The sequence below is a fragment of the Lutra lutra genome, chromosome 3, assembly GCF_902655055.1.
Source record: "Lutra lutra chromosome 3, mLutLut1.2, whole genome shotgun sequence".
In the NCBI taxonomy this organism is placed as follows: Eukaryota; Metazoa; Chordata; class Mammalia; order Carnivora; family Mustelidae; genus Lutra; species Lutra lutra.
The window spans coordinates 134497784-134522573 of NC_062280.1; the positions used below are offsets into that span (position 1 = coordinate 134497784).

At 34.9% G+C, this 24790-nt stretch overlaps 1 pseudogene; it reads right to left on the reverse strand.

Moving 5' to 3' along the window:
* Nucleotides 1-22468: 22468 nt before the first annotated feature.
* Nucleotides 22469-24246, reverse strand: LOC125095620 (tigger transposable element-derived protein 1-like; annotated as a pseudogene).
* Nucleotides 24247-24790: the final 544 nt, after the last annotated feature.

Consider the following 24790-nt stretch of genomic DNA (forward strand, 5'->3'; position numbering starts at 1 on the left):
AAATCAGTGATTAGAAATATGTTCACATGACTTGGTCTAAGAGCAAGAAGATTCTGAGCCTTCAGAGAGGCCAAGGACTCACTATCCATAGGTAATTATACCAATTATAAATCCACCACTAAGACTAACATTTCTAATTATCCAGTTGATTGATATAAAGCATATTGAAAATCTTCTTGCAAAGTTAAAAGTACACTGTTGCTCTACTATCATGGGTTGATTAGAAACTACCACTGAAGGAAGTGAGGACCTTTTTTTAGCCATATTCATATTTATTATCTCACTTAAGTGCCATGAACTTCATGCCATCATTCTACTTTTATATTCTATATTTAGTCAACAATATTTGTGGGACAAGTACGTTTTTTTCTGGGCACTGTTCTAAGTGCTGGAGATACAGCAGTGAATAAAGCAGGCAGTTTACTTTCATGGGATTTACATTCTATGGGATGAACTTGGTGAAAACATAAAAATGGATGAATGTAAAGTGGTTCGGGCACTATGAAGAATGATAAAGCAGAGAAAAGAAGAGCTTAAGAGATGTGTATGTGACCGCACAAAGAGTAGCCAAGAAGGGCAAGCTGAGAAGGTGATTTTTGGACAGAGACCTGAAACAAGGGAGGGACAGGTCTTTGGGGGGAAAGCCCTTGTAGGAAGAAAGAGTGGTGAGTGCCAAGGCACTAAGTCAAGGCCAAGGATCAATGTGGAGATTCAGTGGCTGCAGGAAAAATTAAGAAATGGTTGTGCAGTATAGATAGGTGGCACTCTGGGTTTCACAGGGCCTTACACCCATGGTAAGGACTTGTGTTTGTACCTGAGTGACATGGGCAGCCATTGAAAGGTTTTGAGAAATGAGTGACATAATTTGACATATTTAAAAGGAGTGCTTCCCTGCTTTGTAGAGAAGAGACTATAGAGGAAGGAAAGGATAGAAGCACAGAGGCTGTTTAGGAGACTACTGCAATGGTCCAAGCAAAATATTGCTGGGGCTCAGAATGACTGAATAATTCTAATATTTTAATTGAAAGGGCAAAGATTTCATAAGTCAGTTGATTTCACAGACACTGGTATTTCTTTCTGAGTATACTGTGTGAATGCAAAAAAAATCTAGAAATACAATGTATGGGTACCACTCTCAGTGCTACCAATTATTAGTTGTGTAATCATGAAAAACTTAATTTCTCTGCCTCAATTTCTCCATGTACAAAATGGGGTTATTGTGAGGATTAAACTATTTATTTATCTTAAGTACTTAGAATAGTACCTGACACACAGAAAGTGCTATGTAAATGTTAGTTATTATTATGTTTATTTTAGGAAAGACTTGTAACAAAATTTTTAGAGAAATCTTTATGGCCATATTGAATGGCTGTTATATTCTCATAAAGATATTTTCAGACAAATAAAAACAAGTGAGCAGAAATCCTTTCAATTTAATATAAGTCAATGATTCTAAATTAGGGACAATATTTTTCAACAGAAGACATTAACCAATGTCTGGAGACAATTTTAATTGTCATAACTGGGAAGTTCCTCCCTCCCAAATCACACTACTTACATCAGGTGGATGGAGGGTTTGGGATACCTGCAAGTATTCTAAAGGCTTACTTATTATTTGAGAGAAAGCGTAAGAGTAAGCAGGGGAGGAGAGAGGCAAAGGGAAAGAGAATTTCAAGCAGACTCCCCACTGAGTGTGGAGCCTTACATAAGGACTTGAGCTCATGATCCTGAAACCATAACCTGAGCCAAAATCAAGAGTCAGATGATTAATTGACTGAGCCATCCTTTTATTTTTTAAAAATTTATTTATTTATTTGGAGGGGGTGCCAGCAAATATTCTAGAAGCCATAGGGCCTCCCTCCACAAAAAGAATTGTCTATTTTAAAATGTCAATAGTGCCATCACTGAGTAAACCTGCTGTAAATTCTGGAAAAAGATTAGAACAAATATTCAAACTTTTATGTTGACTTAAAAAGATTGCAGCTGGAAAGCTTTCACACTGTTATACTTTTCTACTTTTCTCCATGTGAAAAGCACAAACACATCACTTTCTCCCCTTTCTTCTTCAAATTTTTCCGTCTCTGAGAAGCTTATGCCCAAATTACTGTAGTTTTTAAGATCACAACAGATTCCCTATATTTAGTATCTAAACTTGGCACCATTGTTAGAGAAAGCTCTTGGAGCTTGAGTTCCTGCTATATGCAGTCTTTTCCATAGCATATTAATATATCCTAGTCTTTCTGATAAACCTTGAACTTTGTTACAAGATTTGCTTTGGGTGACTTTATACACTTCCATTTATAGTACATTTTAATGGACTATACCAGATCATTCATTTCCTTTTGTATGACTTTTCCTTTCATAGCAAACCTCGTTGGATTACACAATTGAATTTATAGGAGAATGGGTGTAAACCTGGATCAATATCAGACAAATACCTTGACCAGCACTCTGAAATGCACCCGGGACGTCCCACCTGGCCCTGCTGAGGACTCAGGGATGTATTCCAATAAAAGTCATGAAAAAGTTGGAAACCTCTTCCTGGGACTGCTTTAATCACCTCTCCTTTTTCTTAGTGATAGAGATATATGTTTTAAGACTCTCAAACTTCTCAGATTGTTTGCAGACATCGTTTGTATCTTGTGTGTTATCTCTGGATCCAGGTTAGTGGCAATCTGGGAACATTAAGATCTAGGACTCATTCCTTCCTATTTAGGTAAAGACTTTCAATGTGTTCTTCCTTTATTGCTTAAAAGGGGAGCACTCTAACATAAAACTGTGAAGCAGTCCAACTGAATTGACCTTATGCTGTGTGGTAGTTTTTTGTCAGTGCTTTCATTAAGAGCTTCAAGGACAAGTGGCTCTCCGTAGTGGACTGGGGCTGAGCTGATTTTGCCCATCCCTTCTTTCCTATACTTAGTCATGTCCCATTGACAGCTTATAATTGCATGCAGCAGGAGGATTTATGCCATTGACATTGGCCCATGCTACTGAGCTGGACTTTCTCCTCCAGAGCACCTGCTACTGTTAGTTTTATCAAGGGGTCCAACTTGTTCTCATTGTTTTATTAGACACTAGCCTAAGGACTACACAGACTTCCCGGTGGTTTGAGGACAAGAGTTTCTGGGAACGATATTGTCAAGCTTGGTGTTATAATTAGTTTTAAAGTGGGTGCTCTTACTTTACATGAGGACCATATTTCTCCCAGTTCATGAGACCCACGGAGATCCTAGGACAGTTAAGGTGGATTAAGCAATTCCTTTTTAGTTCCCCTCATCATCAACATACTGCTCATTTTTCCAGTGCTCTTTATTCTATGACTTCCTTGCTGGGTGTTTTTCATCAGCCAGGTATTTCTGGCAGGTAGATATCCACAGACACATCTCAGAGTAAATATTATATTTACCCACTTTGCTTGTTTTGGGACCTCCGAGAAATAATGATGGGGTGATTTTGTTATTGCTGTCAACATTCACTGAAATCACTGGGCTGCACATTCGAATTTGGAGTTACTAATTTTTCAATAATTATATGTTAGTATTTAATTCTGTCGATTTCAAAAACAAAGACTTGAAATTTTATGTCATATCTGCTATTGAATATATCTTTGAAAGGATCTTTCTTTTGGGCTTTTACTCAACATTGTTCTCATCTCTTCTATCAGCGAGGCTATAATTTTTGGTAGATGCTTTCATTCAAGGCTATTTGTCTTCTGCCAGCATGTTTGGTGACAAGAGGGGTATTTCAGAAACAAAGCATTTCATATTCCAAATATATATCTTATAGTGTAGTTTTTATGTGAAACCATCTGGGACTCATGTATCACCAGCTATATAAGACTATTTAGGACTTGTGTATCAGTTAGGCTGGTGGCCATGTAGATATTCTCAAACTCTAGTGCTATTCCCAAATCCCATATTTTGATTTCATTAGGAAAATATTTTGGATTTTGAGATCTTAGTGAAATGCATTTGTTTATACATAAATTGCAAAAATGTAAAAAAAAAAAACCACCATAAAATCAGAACAAGTCACATAATAGTTCCCTGAGTTCTTAAGCAACTCTGCCTTCCTATCATTTGAATTTTCCATAAAGATATCCCCATTATAAAAGTCAATAGTAACAATATTCATGTGCTTCTCATTCAGTAACATCTTGTTCTCAACTGGAGGCTTCAAGGGGTTTGGTTCTTTTACTTTTATTCTGTGTTCTATATTTCCAGTGCCTCACTCATATTAACTCTCAGAGGCTGCCTCTGCCCACAGCTGCCTAGCTGATGTCAAGAACTTGTCCTCTTCCTGCAAGTGGTCTCACTTGTCTCTGGGCAATATTTGAGAGCAGACTGCTCAGCTCCTCTAAGATGGAGGCCCACCATGGGGCTGTTGTCATTCTGATGCTTGTGTCTACTCACTGGGCAAACCTGCTTTCCTTCACTATAACCTGTCTTGCTCTGTGTCATTTAAACTCTTCATAAACTTGCCCTTTATAACACTTTAAAACATTTCTAAATGCAGAGTAATAGATGTTTCGATGCAAACGACTTGGCAGCAGTACAAAAACATCAAGAAAAACATCAAGTCATCTACTCTTCACGCTGGTGCATACGTTTCCAAGATTTTCTCATATTATGGTTTTAATATCTTTTACTTTTCACTTATTCTGTAGTGAACAATTCCTATGTGATTGTGTATTTTTCTCACTATAATTATTTTTGTAAGTTCTTTATTTTAATTCCAGCATAGTTAACACACAGTGTTATACTAGTTCCTGGTGCACAATATAGTTATTCAACAATTTTAGCATTACTCAGTGCTTACCATGGTAAGTGTACTCTCATTATGATTATTTTTAATGACTGACTATTTACACATTACCTATTGTATACTTTTACCAAAAATTTAGGCATGATCATGCATTGGGATTTTATTTTTTTTTTAATAAAAAGAATAATGGTTATCCTTGTACATACAGGATGTTAGAAAGGTGCTTGAAATTATATTACTGATCTGGGTGAAAACTATTGATATTTTCAATCATTTAAGATATTTTTGCAAATTGAACTCTATATAGGGTGTTACAATATATCTTCCACAATGATAAATGAAGATGCCTATCTTTACACACCTTGCTACTCAGTAGGATACTCAAAGAATTATAGTTCTTCATGAATTATTTCCCCAAGAGGAAGAAACTTAAATTTTGCCACTATGGTTGCCATAAAATACTGGCATATAACTCTGTCTGCATTTAGGTTAGAAGCCTAAAGGCACAGTGCTTATATTTTAATAGGGAAAGCAGGGCTAAAGTTTCCAAGAAATGGTCTCCTTGCTAAGTATACAAAGGTCTCCGCATTAGGGTGTTTTTTTTCCCCTATACTACATGCGTTTTTTTAACTTTTTGAAAAATATTATTAGAAATTTTTGCTGAAGTTTTTTTATATAGTTGATAAGTGGCAGCTTAATGAATGATGACAAATTATGGTAGAACATGCTGTTATGATACTTATATGACCTGGGATATTTTTATTTTAGAATATTTTAATTACCCCCAAAACATTAAAAAATAAAATGCTAGTATAATATGAAACATGTGATTTCTGGCACAATAATAACAGAGGGATATTTTTTTTTAAAGATTTTATTTATTTATTTGACAGAGAGAGATCACAAGTAGACAGAGAGGCAGGCAGAGAGAGAGAGAGGGAAGCAGGCTCCCTGCCGAGCAGAGAGCCCGATGCGGGACTCGATCCCAGGACCCTGAGATCATGACCTGAGCCGAAGGCAGCGGCTTAACCCACTGAGCCACCCAGGCGCCCCAATAGAGGGATATTTTTAAAAGAGGCTAACCTTAAAACCTAATTAAAATTGTTACATATAAAAGCATTTAAAGGAAAATATTTCTAGGTAACATCATAACATTAAAAAGGGGGCACATGCAACACTTAATGGATTTAGATAAGTCTTATACATGGTTGGTATATGCCTTTTATTATGCAGAAAATTCTATTTTCTCTATACTCTTATGGTCTGTTTTTCATTTAAGAGCAAGATTTTGCATATTCTAACATTTTTAATTATGTCAGAGCAAAAGCATATGTGATAATCCACAGACTTCACTTTTGTCACTAAAACCTACATACTGAAAACAATTCATCACAGCTTATACAGAGTTTACAATTCAGTTTGTATGTATGAAAAGAACTTACTACCTTCCTCACTCAGCTTTTCCTTTGAGAACACTGTTAACCCAATTCCTAATAAGGAAACTGCTTTGCACATTTACAGGAAAAAAGGCACGGGTTTCCTTGGCAACTGGAGCCATGTGCAATCTCTCAGAACAGCTCCTCCTACACTCAAGTTTCCTAGGTAGCAGGCTGCATATATTTTATAAAGACAATGGGATAATGGGAGCGATATCACCCTGTTCAACCCTACATGTGAAAAGCTTCAATGGGAAAGATGCATTTGTTATAATAACTGGTAATTTGAGAGAAAATATCACTTATATGATGAGGTTGCTTCCTCTGTCTAATTCAGAACCAACAGTTTAATTCAAGGTCCAAAATATATTTAGGTTTTGTACAGGTGAAATTAACTACCTCCCATCTACATTCGCCCCCACACCCCACCACCACATGAGCTCAGACCTGTATGAAGGTCAAGCTGAAGGTAAGTTGTTGGTGAGCACCTCATGATAGTGCTTCCTTCAAAATCTTCCAGAGCTCTGTCACTGAAGCAGAAAACCTAATCTTTATCTGACACAAATGGAAAGAAACTCAATTTATCCTGAAATTGTAAAGTGTCACAAAATTTTAAAACCTTTAAACAGATCTTGTCTATAGATCTAGAAAATATTAGGAAATAAATCATGGATGGCATAAAGGAAATAAGTATTTATAATAAAATGGAAAAAAGAAAACGTGGAAAAAATTGATTATATAGTCTATGCTCTATATAAGGGTGATTTTCTAGGTGTAAGTTTGGGCAGAAAAATTTAAGTGAATTCATTTGTATCATGCAGATTCCTCTGTTTTCCTAACATAGGAACATTTGGAAGAAATCAATTAAAGAGCAGATGTACATTATTATTAAATGTAGACAGAACCAATGCAAAATTTTCTAATTAGGCCTCCTTACAAGTCCAATATTGTTTTAAAAATTATTTTTGAAACCTTTTTAAATTCTTAATTTCATATAATCGAAACTCCTCTTCTCTGACATACAACTCCTACTCTCTCACAATGCAATTAAGTATAATTATCCATTGAGTTACACACAAAGAAAAAAATATAATTTATATGTAATTAATCAGCTCTGGAGCATTGTGAGTTTTAAATTATGTGCAACTACAGTAGTACAGATTACATTGTTTAAACCTGTTTTGTTGAATACTTAGTAGAATATCTTTACAACTAGCACCTAAAGTGAAGAATATTACAATATACTCATTTTAATACCCTTCTTGCAAAACACACTGTTCTATATATGTTTATGTTTTGAATCAAAAATTAGGACACATATTTGAATAAAAGTTTTGGATATAAATATTTTTATATTACCTTCTAAAATATAATTACATTTAATGCCTCTCTCTTTCTCTCAAACACACTTAGGCTTTTATTCCCTTATTTATGTGATTCCAAGCAGTGGGGGTTGCAGGGTATAAGAATTTATCTTGGAGAGTGATTTTGAGATTGCAATAATGGATTCTAAATAATTTATGACAATGGGAGTACAGAGTTCTTACATTTTGAATCGCTAGTACTCCTTCTGCATAGTCACTGGTCTCACCATGCAGATTTGCTGAATGTGAGTTCCAGGACATCCTTCTTGAGTTTTGTTCTTATTCAAGTGTGTCTTCTTTTTCTCCCTTTGAGTTCTAAACCCAACTTTCCCTCTTCTATCTGTAAAACCAAAACTGCAGCAATAACAATAAGAATAGAGATCTACTTAATTATTTAATTATCTCATTAATTTTGGGTTTAATATGTATAGGCACTAGGTGTTTTCCTTGCATCAGAAGTTCAAATATCAATTATTAATATCTGTTATTTGATTATTTTGTTACTTTCAGTCTTATTTCTAATATAGTTTTATCAGGCAATTCTGTTTACCTTTTTTTTTGGTTTAACTAAAGTTTAAAGTGCAACTGCTGGCTGCTTCTATGATTTTTTTTTTTTTTAAATCAGGAAGGTCTTTCCCACTACCCCTGGTAGTGCCCCATAAACATATATGAAGACATTTGAAGCATATGAAAGTGAATACATCAAGAAGAGAAAAATTACCAGCATCTGGTTTGGTGGTATAGAAGCAACGCTTATTCTGACGAGTTACAAAACTTTTCAGCATTTATAACTAATAACTAGTTGTCAGGCAGCAAAGTGATTCCAAAGAATGCTGGGATTTGTGTACATGTTCTACTGTCGTTGAAGGTTATCTGATGATGAATAAAACTAAGATCAAGGGCATATTTGATAGGCAAATTTAACCTAGTACACTTTTAATTTTAGTTTTTTGGTTCATATATCAATACAGTATATTTGAGAAAAAGATGCTTGAACAGATCTAAAGATATTAATTAAGTCTGATGAAGGAGTTAATTCTTATTGAATGTTGTAGACAGAACCTCTTGGTTGGGTGGATTACTTAGATATTGCCTCTGAACCCTTTCCCATCTCTAAAATACTCTAATTCTCATGTTGCAACTTTACAATCCAGGCCACTATTGAAGTCTTTGCATGGTGCTGAACGTTGGACTTTAAAATTATGTTGGCTCCATTAGCTGCAGATAGGAACTTTAGACCCCTTTTCTGCAGAATGGTTAATCTTTACCTAAAACTGGCAGAGTAATATGCTTTAGTTAGCTAAAGCTGTGATGTAATTAAGATGCATCTGGCTATTTCGGAAATAGTAAATAGTTCTTGCATGAAAGTGGCAACTTAAAATTTCCCAAGAAAAATAAATCCATTGGTTAATTACGTGAACACATGACTAAAGAAATCAACAGTGTCCTGGAGACTATTTTCAATTTAAAGACTTACTGAGTACATAAAATAGATCTTTTATTGATATTTTGTGAGACTATTAAAAAGCACTCTGAAAATCTGAATGACTGTGAAGAATTTTCAATTTTGACATTGAAAAATATATTCATTAGGTTTGCAAAAATTTACATGTAAACATAAACTTCATCTTCTGAAAAATGTTACTTCTGAAGAAATATACACAAATATTTCCTCCATGCCCTCTATAAGATTGTCTATGAATGGAAAGATAAACAACCGCCTTTTATTTTGCCCAACATTAAACTAGTTTTTTTCAATATATTATACAATGTACGTAATGAACTCCGTACAATAAAAGGTTTCTTATTTGATTTGTGCTTAGTCAAAAATCGCAAGAAAATGTAAACTACATGGAAAATACTGCAAGGTATCGTTTTTTTGTAGACCATGTGAAGAAACTATCTGGGGAAGCAAGCTGATACTGTCCCAGTATTAGGACAACAGTAGATGTATATAGGAGTTTAAGTTTTTCTCTATTTTTGCTTTATCAAATTCACTGTACTGGATAAATGCAAGTAGATACCAGTACTGTTAATGTAACTGACCAACTACAATGATACAATGAACAACCATTAATTGACCACCCAGTCCAAGGATTAGAATATAACTAATGACGTGTATTACCTATTGTCACTTTCTGTCTCTCTCCATACCTCTTTCTGTATTTGTGTGTGTGTGTGTGTGTGTGTGTATACACATACATATATATACACATATATATATGTTTCAAAAAACCGAGTTGCTTAATTTTTCTTATTAAATTAGTGAATAAGGGGTGCCTGGGTGGCTCAGTCGGTTGGGCGTCTGCCTTTGGCTCAGGTCATGATCTCAGGGTCCTGGGATCGAGCCCCACATCGGGCTCTCTGCTCAGCAGGGAGACTGCTTCTCTCTCTCTCTGCCTGCCTCTCTGCCCACTTGTGATCTCTGTCTCTCTCTGTCAAATAAATAAATTTTTAAAAAATTAGTGAATAAAAGATAACATACTGTAGATAGTCTTGTGGGGCTGACTGCTTTTGCCCAGCATTATGCTTCCTAGACCCATCCATGTTTGCTTTGTGCAACTGTATTTCATTAATTTCTCTGCTGTATAATGTTTTATTGTGTTAATACACCACAATTTATGAATTTGAATGGTCTCTAGCTTTTTTTTTCCAAGAAAACCTGTATTGGTGAGAAATGCTTTTGCACATCATGCAACAAGCAAAGGTTTCAATCTGAGTCTGTGGATAGAATTACTGGGAATGGGGTATGCACATATTTAGCTTAATGCAATGGTGCCAGAATATTTTCCAAAATGCTTGTACCGATTTACATTCTCACTAGGTATGTATGAGATCACAGTTGTATTATTTGACCTCGTAATTTTGGAGACCTGGGGTATTTATGTGTTGTTTCTCATTTTTGTTTGGATTTATATGCCCTAGAGTAACACCGATTTTCAGCAGCTTTTTGTGTGTTAATTGGCCTTATGTATTTCTTCTTAAGTCATATGTTTGGCCTACTTTTCTATGGGGGCATTTCTCATACTAATTTCTTTATCGATTTTTAGGAGTTTTTTATCATCTGCATGGTAAGATTTTCCCAGACATGCACACATACATACACACTCACATACACTCCCCGTTTGTGGATTATGCTGTCTTTCAGTGAGCAGGGTTTGGAAAGTTTTATTTTGGTTGCTTTGTATCAATATTTAGACTGTCTTTGAGTGGTGGATTTGGGACACACAGGCCCTAGTTTACTTTTGGCAGGAGGATAATTATGAGCTTCCAAACGCCTGGCAAATAAGCAAGTTTGTGAGTTTACGTGGACTAGTCAAACTACGCGTATTTATAAATCTTCCTGTCAGGAACCTGACACAAGGAAATGAGGAAGCCATCCTGTAAAACAGCAATATTTGCTTTCCAATGAATGTCTGCAGGCCAACTCAGAGTGCCTAGGTGCTAACAATCTTGTAATTTGGAGACTGATTTCTGTTCTCTAGCCCAGGCACTCCCTGCACAAAGTAACATTTCCTCCCTATTAAACAGGTCCTCTCTCTGCACACTGTTGGGAGTGTGGCCTTTGTCTGCACCTTCGAGTAAAAACCACACTTACTAATGGAATCACCGCCATGAGTTTCACAGTGTTAATAATACCGTTCAGTGGGAGTGGATATCATTTGTCTACATTCCTAAGACTCTGGCTCTACTCCTGCAGCATCACAATTTTTACAGAAATGAATCTTGATTTTATCCATAAAAATAGTCTTTGATCCAAATGCTCCACCAGCAGTAGGATTTGGCCTGGTCCCTGGGTTCACACGTGGCTTACTGCAACCTCACGTTCCGATTTTGAATCTCATGGGTAGTCATTCTCAGGATCACACTTTTTTAAACCTTTCAACACTGAACGTTAGATTCAATATAGAATTTATATCAAGTTATCACAAAGCCAGAAATTTTGGTTTGTCAAGAGGAGAGAAAGAAAGGACAGGGGGAAAGGTATAATGTCCTCGTTCTTGGGGTGCAGCGCCCATCAAGCGTCCTTTATCTACTACAACACAGTCAATGCCCCTCACCTTTTAAAGATTTTATTTATTTACCTGTCTGGGAGACAGAAGGAGAGCATAAGCAGGGGGAGCGCCAGGCAGAGGGAGAACCCCCTCTCTGCTGATCAGGGAGCTCCATGTGGGACTCATTCCAGGACCCTCTGGGATCATGACCTGAGTGCAAGTCAGAGGCTTAAGCAACTGAGCCACCCAGCCTCCTTTTTTTTTTAATGACAAAGATTTGCATAGGGCGTGGCATCTGTTCCACCTGGCACTTTCTCCCCGTGCCACACAAGCATAGGGAAGAAAAGTGGAAATTCCAGGAGCTGGGACACAAGATCAAATATTGGAAGGTTAGCAGTGCTGAAGTAATTTAACGTGCCAGTTACTACATGAATAGAAAACCTCAAGTGGACTCCTAGTGCGTACAAGTCATGTATTTGCAAATTGAACACCTTCCACTCACCCGGTGAGCCAGGCACAAAATCTTGGACATATCCTTCTGCCTAATGCCCAACATCCAAGCAGCTTTCATTTTTGCTGATTATATGGCATCATTATTTTTCATTTTTACCTCTTACCTTCTATTTTTCTTCTCATAGCTTAGTTTAAGTTATACTCAACATCTTGCTTAGATTTAACTAATTATTATCTTGTATGGCCTCGTGTCTTCCAGGCACTGTTTTCTTAAATCCAGCCTATAATCTAGTGTCAGCTTGGTTTTCGCCAGCTCCCATCATGTCACTTACCCGTGCTTACACACCTTCAAAGGCCACTTACTGTTGGCTAAATAATTCCTTAACATTTCATTCTGATGACGATGAGATTGATAGGATGGTGATATCTCTGTAGAATGACATCTTTGAGTGTTACAAAAAATGTAAAAGGAAACTGAGCTTCTGAAGTAATAGTGTGGCTCTTAACTTCTGTGCTATTAAAATAATTCATTTTTATATTCTTGTGAATTAAATAACATACACTAACGAAGTCTGTGTGCACAAAATTATTTGTAAGAAAAACTAATAAAAAGAAAACGCACTGGGCACCATTTCATCGACACCGAAAAGAACTGTTTAAACTCATAGAGTTTACTCACGGTCCCAGGACGCATGTGGTAGGAGACCAGTGGCCTGTGTGAGCCTGCTTCAAAAGCAGGTCATTCTGCCCTAACAGGTGATTCCCAGGTTCTCGTCATTATGATCAGCTGCATGTTCCTGCAGACTTCTCGAATGTGTGCCTTCTGACAAGATAAAGGAACAAAGAATCATCCTTCCCATGAAGAAGTGAATGAGGGAATTTTTTCCCCAAGATTTTGATTACATTTGGTGTTTTGCACTTCCAAATTAATTTCAGAACTAGTCACTGCACGCGCGCACACACACACACAAACACACACACACACAAATATATACAAACTTCTTGGGATTTTGATTGAATTTGCACTGAATCTGTAGATTCCTATAGAAAAAAAATCTTAAAAAATACCAAATATTGAAATCCATTAATATGATCTGCCTTTCCATTCATTTAGTTGTTTTTAGATTTCCTTAATATTTTGGAGTTTTCACTTTAGAGTTTTTGTTAAACTGGTTTTAGAATTATTGCTAAGCAATAGCATTTTCTTGATAATAATGGAAATCTCATTTAAGCATTACTAAGTTTACTTATAAATTACTGACACTGGAGTCTTTTTCTTGGCATAATTTGGGGTTGCATGTTGGCCATTGGAGGTTGGGATGATTATCTTCTTCCAAAGAGTGTTTACCCTTTCAGGCAGCTAGACTAAGACTGATCACTTCAATATGGTTGGGAACAAAGCTATCTAAATCCTGTTTTATGATGCTGGCAATCTTTATTGACCTTTGGATTGCCTCTGCTTAAAGAAAAGCAATAAATTGTGGGGCTCATATTTTGGATATCCCCTCTCTTAACACCAAATTTTGGTCTCACAATTCTCTGATTTTCATTTTTCTACCCCTGTGAAACTACCAAAAACATAGTCAGTTTCACTGCCAATAAATAGCAGCCTTCTGACCAGTAGTCTGCCTGGATCCCTTGCATTTTTTTTTACATATTTTTAAAAAATTTATTTATTTGGCAGAGAGAGAGAGAGATCACAAGTAGGCAGAGAGGCAGGCAGAGAGAGAGGAGGAAGTAGGCTCCCTGCCGAGCAGGGAGCCTGATGTGGGGCTCAATCCCAGGACTCTGAGATCATGACCTGAGCCGAAGGGAGAGGTTTAACCCACTGAGCCACCCAGGCACCCCAGATCCTTTGCATCTTGCCTCATATACAGAATGTACAAATGTCCTGAAATCACCAGAAACTGCAGCACGATAGCTTACCTTTCTTTCTTTTCTGAAAATTTTACAATTCTAGCTTGTTGCAGTAATTCTCAAATATCTTCAAACTAATGTCCTATCTATCTATCTATCTATTCACCATCTACCATTTATCTTTCAACTACTATAGTTTATTGGACTTTTTTTCCTGTCTTCCTTTGACAAGATACTTGGTTTGTGCAACTACTCCATTATATCTGAAAGCAGAAGTCCCTCACTTAAATGCGTCAATTTAATGATTTTTCTTTTCTATTTTGAGAATGAAACCTTGAAAATTTAAAGAGTCTATCTTTCATTACTTCTAAAAAAAATACCAATTTTTACATGTCTTACTGTATTACTTCATTCAAATCTCTGCTTCAGTGGCTCTCTTCAGATGTGCTTCCCTACCACACCTCCATTTAAACTGGCCAATCCGCTCTCCTGTTTACTATTTCCTTACACTGCTTTAATCCTCTTCTAAATAGTTATCACAAACGGAAATGATATACTTGTTTATTTCTTTATGCTTTATCTACAAAACTCTTGATAAAAACCCATGAGCAGGTAACTCATTAATCTTTTTCACAAATGTAAGTGGAACTCCCAGGACATTTTCTAATAAATTGTTTATTTGCCACAATGAATGAATAAATGAATGACTGAAGAAGTACTATTCTTCTGAGCCAAGGATATTGTTCATTTTGAGAAGTAGGGTAGCAGCTTTGCAATTTTGAAAGTATCGTGTCCAGAAATGTGTGAGATACAGATCTATCTATATACATAAATATCTAGATATATATATATATATATATATACAGATATATATGTCATTTCCAAACACTAATATCTGCCTTCTGAATTAGAATATTAATTATTAATAAAGTATATATATGAGAAAAAATTTAATAATTGATTCTGCTTTACCTTGGTAAACTGAAAAGACATAAGACATTAATGTTTTTGAAATTTAGAGTAGTTTCTTTAGTACTGGTGAATTACTCTCATCATTTTTAACCTAAACCCAGCCATTCACCATTATCTCCTCATGAATAACTATTTTTCACATGTACATAGTACGCACATACTCAAGCACATACTCCATAAATATACTGATACTCATAAACACACACACACACACACGTCTGTTACTACTATTTCAGATTGATTCTGGGCTACTTAGAAGATGAAAATCAGCCTGATCTGATACGATTCACAGGTAGCTCAACTGTTACTTTACTCTGTAATTACACAAAATCTGTGTTGAGTTACACTGAGAAAGTTCTGTTGATATCCATTTCATATGAACTAAATCTAAATCCTGAATCAAAATGGCATTTAAAATCTACTTAGATTGTGAAAAGACAGATCTCTGGGGAGAAAAAACAAAACAAAACAAAACAAACAAAACACAAAAGTACACCTGGAAAAAAGTTCTTTAATTTTTAAAATACTTAAATATACTTACTTAATTTTCTTCAGGGATTCTTCACATGGTTGGATCTATGAACCCTGGTGTCTTATTAGTAATATTTACCACTGTATATCCAACTTTCTGAATACTATATGTCAGAAAAATCAAACCTGTACAGTTTAAAAATGTGTTACAGCTGGAAATGAGCAAAAGATCACTCTGCAGGAAATGTCTATGAGAAAACCAATTCTCAGCACAAATGATTGTGAAACATACCACCATCGGCAGGCAAAGTAGCTAAAGTGTGACTTTGCGTTGAATTTTGCCACAGAAATCAATTGTGCTAATCATGTGTTCTAGGTGTTCATACTTAGCTTATAAAATGAAGATATTCCACTATGTTTCTCAATAATCAATAAGACACTGTGGTGAGTGTTATTTTATTACTAAATAGTTTTTCAGAGTTGATGTGCCATCAAAAGCAATTTCACAGAAAAAAATGGGGAAGTAAATATTAATAAAAATTGTCATTTAGTTTTGTTTGTAAGACAAGAGAAAAATCTTTAAATTATATGTATGCACACACTCAAGCACACACATTAAATTATATGTAATATATGGAGTGTCTTTTTTTTTTTTTTTAAAGAAAACACTGGTAAGAGAATAGGGGAAATAACATGTTACATTTAAAAAGCACAACACACTCTAATAATGTGTGTGTTTAGGAACCACATCACCCTTATTTCAATCTGCTCAGCTAGGTCTTAGTTTAAAGTTGGCAGAACAAAATAAAAAATGAAGAAGCTTAAAATAGAAGTTGACTATTTTCCTTTAAATTGAAAACTTTTCAAGTTGAAGCTGAAATAATACATTTAAAAAGATATCAAAATGCATTTTAAAAGATACCAGATACTTGGTCCTCTTTGTTTTCTCCAGCTGTAGTTTCTGGCTTCCAGCTATAGTTTCTGGTTTTCATCTTTAAGCTAATGTTCAATCAATTACACATGAAATGAAAATTCTCACTTTTCCTTCTGCCTATCCTACTCTGGTAAATATTTGCCTCCCACAGGGCTTCACTTGAGCCCCAATTAAGTGGGAATGTTTGAAATAAAATTTCTCTCAGTCTCTTTTACCTGAAGTATATTTTTGTCTTCCTTTTCACATCCCTTTCAATTTCATGGACAAGTCCAACATCTCCCCATAAAACAAATGATTAAATGTTTTCTACAAAATGTCAGTGGTATGCTTTAAATGGTACCAGGATAGAATGTCTCATCTAATTGACTGGTAAATGAAATAAGAAATGTCATTTCTATCTAAAAGCTGATTTTAATGAGAAGACTATACCATTTATATTAACAATTGCTTCTTTTCAGATTCTTAGCACAGAAAGCATGTCAAATATTAATTGTAATTCATCACCAAATTATGGTATAGTACAAAAAAAATCACAAATAATGCCAATATTATCTAATTGAATTCTGCTTTTACAAGTAGTATGGATTGGATATTCTGCGTAAAAACATCCTGATTCTGGATAAATTTTAAATGTCTTCTTAAATTCACAAAATATTAAGGCAAAGCCCCAAAGAATAATAAAATAAAAATATAGCGAGGTGAATCAGTGTTAAGACAACATAAAAACTTTTTTTTTTCCTGTTAAAGGAGGGGGGTGAAATCTCTTACAAATAATTTAATGGATTTGACAGGGGAGGACACCTCTCTCAGAGAAAGACTGCAAATAAAAGAATTCAAATACACTGTGAGCAAGCAACCCAAAAGAAAAACTATCTGTATTTTACGTCCAGATTAAAATGATCTCTCCTGAGGGGCACCTGGGTGGCTCAGTGGGTTAAAGCCTCTGCCTTCGGCTTGGGTCATGATCCCGGGGTCCTGGGATCGAGCCCCGCATCGGGATCTCTGCTCAGCAGGGAGCCTGCTTCCCTCTCTCTCTCTCTCTCTCTGCCTCTCTGCCTACTTGTGATCTCTGTCAAATAAATAAATTTAAAAAATCTTTAAAAAAAATAAAATCTTTAAAATGATCTCTCCTGAGATTTTGTAATGAAGTGCGGTTTCACTTGGGCCTAGAGTATAGAGTTGTTGTGCCCACATAGTTAGAAGATCTCTAGGTGAAAAAGTAAATTATAGAATTTTTTGGTACGTGAAGAGGTAAGTTCAAATTTTCAGGATGGAAATTTCTTCAAATGAAGACCCTCAAGCTAATGTTTAGATAAAATGAAGTCAATAGAAAAGAATGCAAAAACAAAGAAGTTAAGTCAATATGAGTAAATATAAGAAAAAACTTTAAAGGAGTTTAGAGGGAATTGATAGAGATAAAACATAAATAAAATTGATCAGTTTTGGAAGTTATTAAGAATAGAATATAAACCTGAAACAAAATAATTTGTAAAAGGCTATTAATAAAGCAGAACTATTTAAAAATGGACCACAGAACTTCTAGAAGTCAAAAAATAATAACTGAAATAAAAAATTAGTTGATAAGTAATATAGCAGATTTTGTGATAGATTAAAAATTATTGAACCAAAGGTATACTTATGAAATTATACATAATGCATTATAGAGGCAAAAGTAGAGATGGAAAACATGGAGAGTTTGAGACATATGTATGATAAAATGAGAAAATTTAATATTTTTTTAAACTGTGTTCCAAAAAAGGGAAGTGAGGGATAGTATGAGGATATAATATCTGAAAATATTCCAGAAAAATAGAAAAACTTGAAGGTTTGAGTTCAAATAGTTCATTGAATTTTCACAATTACAATAAAAAAAAATCCACACCTAGTCCTATTATAGTAAGAATGAAGGGCACTAAGAGAAAATATTAAATTCAGGAAGAAGAAAAAGGACATCAGGTGCAAAAGAATCACAAAGAAAACTAGGATATATAGGGAGAATGTATCCAAAAAGTTAGGAAATAAAACTACCAACTTAGAACCTTATACTCAACAAAACTATCTTTCAGTAATGAATGGAAAAAATAAATCAAGAGAAAAAAAATGGTGCAAGAATAAGATTATGTCCAAACTTGATATAAAAAAAGAAGGAAGAAAAGTCATAGAAAAATCAAGACAAATATGAAACAAAATACAATGTGTAAAAGATATGAACAGTCATTTCATCGAAGAAGAGGTATGATGGTCAATAAATATATGAAAATGCTCAATGATGTTTAGTAATCTGGGAAATGCTCACTGAATGAAATATGATTTTACATTCAACAAATGTAGTGTATCTAGAAAGGACCAGTATTGGTGTGGTCATGAAGCAATGGGAATTCCTATATATAGCATTTGTGGAAGTCGACCATTATAAACACTTTTGAAGACAATGTGACATAAGTAATTTGAAAGATATGCATACTTGTGACCAAGCATTTTCAACTTCATTAAAGTACCAAAGAGAGTCTCATAGAAATGGGCATTGGGAGGCATTTGCAATATCACTGCTGTACTGTCTTGGAATCTGTTTTATCTAATATTATTGTAGACAACCCTTATACAAACAAGCATTATTATCCTGTTTCTATAATATACACTTTCATCAATTTTCTTCCAGCCTCCATGTGCATTTATATTTAAAGTCCATTTATTTAGAACCATATTGATTTTTATTTAGAAACCATATTGATTGGCCTTTTTTTTTTTTAATTTACTCTGTCAGGCTCTGCCTTCTAATTATGTTTCCATTAACATTTAATGTGATTATCAATAAAGTTGGATTCTATTATATTATTTAATTACTGGTTTCCTTTGTGTCTGTTTTTTTATTTCAACTATTTAACTATTAATAAATAAATATTTATTATTTTTTTTCTTGCCAACTTCCTTAGTTTCTTTTCAATCCCTTCTCTAACTTCCTGAGTTGAATAATGTAGACCAGTGGTTTTCAATTTTTAACTATTCTTGGCAGGTATTTAACTTAGGATTTAAATAATGGAGTATTCCTGAAAACATTTGCTATTTTAGTAATTACACTTTATATTCAGTCACTTTCCAGCACTCAATCATATCTAGTACTGAAATCTCATAAAGAATTTAAAAAGGACTTTCTCAGAATTATGTATAAAACCAATTAGCCCAGAATAATAAAATTACAAATTTGGTCTATTGTCCTCTGGGCAGGAAAAGAACCAGCAATAATTAATTGTAGGCACAATATTTTAAGCATCACTTTTTATGATATTTCACAGAATATGTCCGTTAAAGCCACTGGCTTGCCCTTCTTAGTTATTGTTCTCTTATCATTTTTTTTCCTTCTCTCCTTTTTTCTTCTTTTTAGTTCTTACATCATTTAAATACTCAGTGATTAGTGCCATCATCAACTCTTTTTCTTCCAACATGTTGATTTAATTTAGCATGTGTGGTTCACAGCTGCATGGTTATCGATAAAATTTTGAAAAACAAGGACAGGTTTATTTTAGTGCTATACAACTGATAGACGCTTTATAGCTTTATGTGTTTCCTTGCAAATGAGCTGCCAACAAATTTATTTTTTCAACAGCATTCATATTTCTTCTACCCACAGTATGCTTAACATTCTGAAACTCACCTAAATGGTATCATCCCTAAAAGTTTTACTTCTGCAGTGAAAAAATGGTACAGAAACTTCTGCTGGATTATACACAGTATTAATTGACAACTAATTTTTTTTCAGATATACAATGCAATATCTTTTTATGTGTTAATTTCTTCTATATTACTATTCCTTAAGGTATTATTATCAGTACCTTCCTAATTTATGAGTATTAAAAACTATATAGGGATTATTTCATCACCTCAGGAATATGAAGAGGTAGACAAGGGAAGATATTATTTGTGCTTCATGAATGTAGGAAAAAAAATGGCTGACTTACTAGAATAAGCAAGTTGGTGGATGAAAATAAAAGCTAATTATTCTGATTTCTTGGTATCAAAAAGCTTCATTATTAAAATAAAATTGTTATTCTGCATTGACTGCTTTTAAAAATACATTTTGTGGTGTTCATGGGATTGGGAGGGAGACAAACCATAAGTGACTCTTAATCTCACAAAACAAACTGAGGGTTGATGGGGGGAGGGAGGTTGGGAGAGGAGGGTCGGGTTATGGACATTGGGGAGGGTATGTGCTATGGTGAGTGCTGTGAAGTGTGTAAACCTGGCGATTCACAGACCTGTACCCCTGGGGATAAAAATGCATTATATGTTTATTAAAATAAATAAATAAATAAATAAATAAATAAATAAATAAATAAATAAATAAAAATACATTTTGTGGTGTTCAAAGCTTAGGGGAAGTTAAGAAAGGATTAGAGGAAAAGATCAAGTAAGTTGAGAATTCAGAATTTCTCGGATTTCATGCACACTGACATTTGAATCTCTGAAAGGTTTTTTTTCTTTTATTTCAACAAATGAGAGAGTGTGTCAACCAAGTAAGTCATGCATAACATTTTACGTTGCCTTCACTTATTAATAGAAAACTGCATTAGGTATCACTTAAGTTTTACTGTGACCAATAATAGAAAATCCATGTGAAAGCATAGAAAACCACCAAAATCAAGATCTTACATGGGTATCTAAAGTATATTTACTCTGCATTTGCTTAGGGTAATTAAAAAGAATTAAGGGAAAAGTACGGATTAAAATAGAGAGAGTACAAAACAAAAAAGGAATAATAATGGAAACCAACACTACAAAAATCTTCTACATTCCTGGCATATTACCTAAGCACTAATCATAAATTAAATAAATGTTAATTAAATCTTTACTTATTCCTTACAAAAAACAATGCATAGTTACATGCCTATTTTATAAATGATGATAAAAGTACTTTCATGGAAATTAAGTAATATTCAAGGTCACATTGTTGAAGGTGATAGAATTAGGATTCAAAACAAGTCTTCCTGTCTCCAACCCATGATGTTTCCACTATATCGTAAGGGAAAGGGAAGAGGTATTTTATTATTTCTTTTTTGTTTGATTACAGTTGACACACAATGTTACATCAGTTTTATGTGTACAACATAGTGATTCGACAAGTATATAAATTCTGCTATGCTCACCACAAAAGTTCCACATTCTCATTAATGTCAAACTGAGAAGATGACATAAGATAGGAATTCAGGTCTTTCTTGCACCCTATAAAATATAGCTTACTTTCCTGTAAACAGAGAGAAAAAATACCAGGTTGTATAATCACTATACTTTAATAACACTGATAATATACTAACGTTTATAAATTGTTGTATTTTAAGAGTTTTATTTCATTTAGTTTTCATATTATCACTATTTTGCAGATAAGGAAACTGAAGTAGATTGAGTTTAAGTAGTTTGCTTAAGGACAAACTTCCTAAGAGGTGAATGGTCAAGATTAAAACCCAGGCAATTAGCCTCAAACCTACGTGCTTGACCTCTATGCCATACTGATTTAGTGATCTGAAATACATTAGGTTGACAAAATGGCCCATTCTAGTTCCAGGAGTTTAAGAATGTGGAGTATATTTCTTTTGAACTTAGTATACTGAGCAAAGAACCAGAGAAAAATTCAATATAACTACAGAGCAAGTATTTTTGTGACTTTAGGCTAGCTACTGAATATTTCTGGTTATTAAGTGTCATCATATATAGTATGAGAAATTCAGTCTGATAAGCTTTATGGCATCTCTATGCACTAACGTTCTCTATTAAATAAATATATTAAGTCTATTATTTTCTTAAAATCAGTCATTACGGGGACACCTGGGTGGCTCAGTCGGTTAAGCATCTGACATTGGCTCAGGTCAGGCTCCTGGGGTCCTAGGATCAAGTCCTGCATCAGGCTCCATGCTCATCAGGGAGTCTGCTTCTCCCTCTGCCTGCCTCTTTCTCTCTCTCTAACAAATAAATAAATAAAATCTCTAAAAAAATCAGTCAGTACAGACATCATTAGCGATATTGTGAGTTCCATGCAATTCAGACTGCCATGACAAAGCAAGTATTGCAATAAAGTGAGTCAAATGAATTTTTTGGTTACCCAGTTTGCATAAAAGCTATGCTTACACTATTAGGTATGCAAGAGCATTACGCCCAAAGAAGAAATGTTCATACCTTAATTTAAAAAAATACTTTATTGCTAAAAAAAAAAAGGCTAAGTATCATTTTTGCTCAGTGACTTGTAATTTCTGTGGGTGGCAAGGCTTGGCTTGATGTTGATGGCTGTTGACTGACCAGGTTGGGTGGTTGCCAAAGCCTGGGTGGCTGTGGTAATTTCTTAAAATGAGACATCAACAAATTTTGCCACATAGATTGACTCCTTTTTTCATGAACGATTTTTCTATAGCAGGAGATGCTGTTTGATAGCATTTTACCCACAGTAGAACTTCTTTAAAATTGGAGTCAATCCTCTCAAAACTTGAAGCTGCAAACTAAGCTTATGCATAACTAAGTTTGAATAATATTCTAAACTCTTTGTTGTCATTTCAACAATCTTCACAGCATTTTCACCAGGAGTAGATTCCATCTCAAGAAACCACTTTCTTTACTTATCCATTCCAAGCAACTCCTCATCCATTCAAGTTTTATTATGAGATTGAAGAATTCATTCCCATCTTCTTGTTCCACTTCTAATTCTTGTTCTCTTGTTATTTCTACCACATCTGCAGTTACTCCCTCCACTGAAGTCTTGAAACCCTCAAAGTCATCCATGAGGGCTGGAATCAACTTCAGCTAAACTCCAGTGAATGTTGACATTTTGACCTCTTCCCATAAATCATGAATGTCTTTAATGGCATCTGGAAATGGTGAATTGTTTCCAGGTTTTCAATTTTCTTTGCCTGAATCCTTCAGAAGAATCCCTATCTATGACAGCTATAGCTTAACAAAATGTATCTTAAATAATGAGACTTGAACATCAAACTTACTCCTTGACCCATGGGCTGCACAAGAGATGTTGTGTTAGCAGGCATGAAAACAACTTTAATCTCATTATACATCCCCATCAGAATGCTTGGGTGACCAGATGTGCTGTCAATGAACTGTAATATTTTGAAAAGGATTTTTTCCCCAAGCAGTATGTCTCATCAATGAGCTTAAAATATTTAGTAAACCATATTGTAAACAGATGTGTTTACAAATTAACGCATTTGTAGACACATTACCCAGGCTTTGCTGTTCTATTTATAAGGCACAGACAGAATAGATTTAGCATAATTGTTAAAGATCTCAGGATTTTCAGAATGTTCAGTGAGCATTGGTTTCAACTTCAAGTCACCTGCTGCATTAGCCCCTAAAAAGAGTCTGTCCATTGAAGCTTTGAAGTCAGGTATTGACTCCTCCTCTCTTGCTATGAAAGTGCTAGATGGCATCTTCTTCCAACAAAAGGCTGTTTCATCCACATTGAAAATCTGTTCTTCATTGTAGACACCTTCACTAATTATCCTAACTAGACATTCTGGAGAACTTGCCATAGCTTCTCCACCAACACTTGTTGTTTCACCTTGTACTTTTATGTTGTGGAGCTGGCTTCTTCCCTTAAACCTCATGAACCTACCTCTTATAGCTTCAAACTTTCCTTCTGCAGCTTCCTCACCTCTCTCAGCCCTCACAGAACTGCAGAGCGTTAGGGCCTTGTTCTGCATTAGTCTTAGGTTTAAGAGAGTGTTGTGGTTGCTTTGATCTTCTAACCGGACCACTAGGAATTTCTCCGTATCATCAAGGCTGTTTCTCTTTCTTACCATTCATGTGCACACTGGAGTAGCACTTTTAATTTCCTTCAAGAGATTTTCCTTTGAATTAACAACGTAGCTAACTTTTTGGCACAAGAGGTCTAGCTTCTGGCCTCTCAATACTCAACGTGCCTTCGTCACTAAACTGAATCATTTCTGGTTTTGATTTAAAGTGAGAGATGTGCAACTCTTCTTTTCACTTGAACATTTGGAGGCCATTGTAAGGTTATTAACTGGCCTAATCTGAATATCGTGTCTCAGGTTATAGGGAGGCCCAAGGAGAGGGAGAGACAAGGGAACAGCCAACCAGTGAAGAGGTCAGAACTCACACATTTATCAGTGAATTTAGCATGAGGCTACTCTCTTAGTCCATCCAGACTGCTATAATAAATGCCATAAAATGGGTAGCTTATAAACAACAGGAATTTATTTCTCACAGTTCTGGAGGATGGGAAGTTCAAGATCAGGGTGTCAGCATGGTCTTACAGGAATAGCTTTACCAATTATTTTTTCATCTTTATATTCTCTTTGGGAAAGACTGTTCTGAAAGCAGATGGAAACAGTTGTTGTAAGTGTGAAAGCACTCTATGGTCTCCTACCCACTATTTCCTCTTTTCTAATCTTTTTGGTGACAACTGGCACTGAGACAAGTTCATAAAAATACAAACATGTTTTTACATGAAGTCATGTACAAAGTTGGGGCTAAATAATACGAACCTTTCATAAGAACACCTCTCCATCTGGTATAACTTACTAATAGGCC